Raw genomic sequence first — 2,081 nt, 5'->3', positions numbered from 1 at the left:
CAAGAAACCAGCTTGTAGGTGCCGTTGAACCGTGCAGATGACGCAACCAAGCTCAAGGAGGAGCTCGTTGAAGATCTTATCCTTTGTGTTGTTTCGTTCTAGTTGATCAGTAGTGGAGCCCAGTTGGGGTCGATCGGGGATCTGTGTAGCTTTTGGGGTAGTCTTCTTTTATTTTGGTTCCGTAGTCGGACCTTGATTGTAAATGGTTGATGTAATGCTTTATTCATGTAATTGTGTGAAGTGGTGATTGTAAGCCAACTATGTATCTCTTTCCCTTATGTATTACATGGGTTGTGTGAAGATTACCTCACTTGCGACATTGCTTTCAATGCGGTTATGCCTCTAAGTCGTGCTTCGACACGTGGGAGATATAGCCGCATCGAGAGCGTTACAGGTGACGTCGGGGTTGATTGATGCTGGTGACGAAGAATCCAGTGGCTAGGGGTTGCTGGAGGTTGAGGCAATTGTCTGGCAACGTGGTGACGGCAGAGGCGAGTTACGACACTAATAGCTAGGTTTGAAGAATGTTCCAAAACCGTTCGTGGGCAGACATATATACTCGCGCACTGTCGGTCAGACCGACTGGAACGATTTGGTGACATTAAAATGAACAACTCCTTTGTGAAGAGAGATGCCTCTGGTGAAATATGACCCCTTGGGTCTATCTTCTTTTATTGCATACACCATTACAATTTACTTTCTTTGATATACCATTTTTATTATTTTATCTATCTATCATTCCTACCACACCATACAATGTATGCTTGTAATCAGCAGGACAGGAAGCTTGACAACCTTCTTGAAACATTGGAGGCAAGAGTGTTCTGTGTGGTGTGCAGGCACCAAGGATTTCGTTTGATGCAAAAACTTCTAGTGGTTCGATAAACTTTGGTTCTCAATCAAGGGGAATATTTATTGCTAGGTTAGTTCACCCTTAGCTTGGGGTTACCTAACCACTTTTACGAGAGAGCAAGTAGAAGGCAGCCGTTAATTACCGCGCGCATCAATACGCACGATCTCTTTTAATTTTGCTGGGACGTTACGATGGTGGGCCCTTAACCCACGTCTACATGTTGACCGTCAGATTAGAGACCCCATGTGGTCAGGTGGACTTGTGGATAAGATCGATCAGTATTGTCAGAACTAGACTAGATCATCATCATGCCATGTGTGTGGGAATACTTCGCGCCTAAGGCACGACTACACGGGAACCTTTCTGTCGTGGGTTTGTCACGGCAGATGTCCTTGTGAAAGGACTTAGTCGTGGAGCCATCGCTACGGGTTATCTTAAAGGGGTTAAACCGGACAAGGGGACACGGGGAGTTTTATACTAGTTCGGCCCCTTCGAGGAAGGTAAAAGCCTATGTCTAGTTGTGATTGGTATTGCTAGGGTTTCGAAGGCCATGGAGCGAATCCGCTTTGTCTGGCTCTCGAGTTGTTGTCTGTCCCTAAACCGCTGCCGGGTCGCCCCTTTATATACATAGGTTGACGCCCGCCGGTTTACAGAGACCTGAAGCCGGATCATAAACGTATCCACTTCGGTCTCTATCCTTCCTATCTTACAATACAAGTTACATGACTAAGTCGGTTTACATTTACAGACTTTAACCCGCCTTTGGGCCTTGGGCCTCCATGAAGCGCCATCATCCTTGCATCTTCATGGGCTTCTAATCTTCAAGGAGTCAACCCGGCTACATAAGGTCGGTTTACCTCCAGTAGTAATATCCCCAACATTAGGCCCCAGATTGGTTTGAACTCGTTCATGTCAATCTTCTACACTTAGAAAAAATCTTCCCTCATATCTTCACCTTGATCTTGTAAATCGTCGTGATATCATACTTCCAGATTATGGTAAACCGCCCCGACGTCATCTATCCGTTGATGTCGACAATTACCTTCATTTAATGTGTATTCAGCCACCGAAGCGACACTTTTATTAACTTATCCATTTTTTGGGCTCCTCGATTCCCGCACTTGCCGTTTTATCGCTTCACCTTATAAATAGGGGCGGAGGACCCCTTTCTTTCTTTCCGCCACCCATTCATCTCTTCTTCTTCCTCTCGACGACTCTGCACCCGAGC

Source organism: Triticum aestivum, chromosome 5A, assembly GCF_018294505.1.
Source record: "Triticum aestivum cultivar Chinese Spring chromosome 5A, IWGSC CS RefSeq v2.1, whole genome shotgun sequence".
NCBI lineage: Eukaryota > Viridiplantae > Streptophyta > Magnoliopsida > Poales > Poaceae > Triticum > Triticum aestivum.
Note: the sequence above shows the minus strand (reverse complement) of the source record.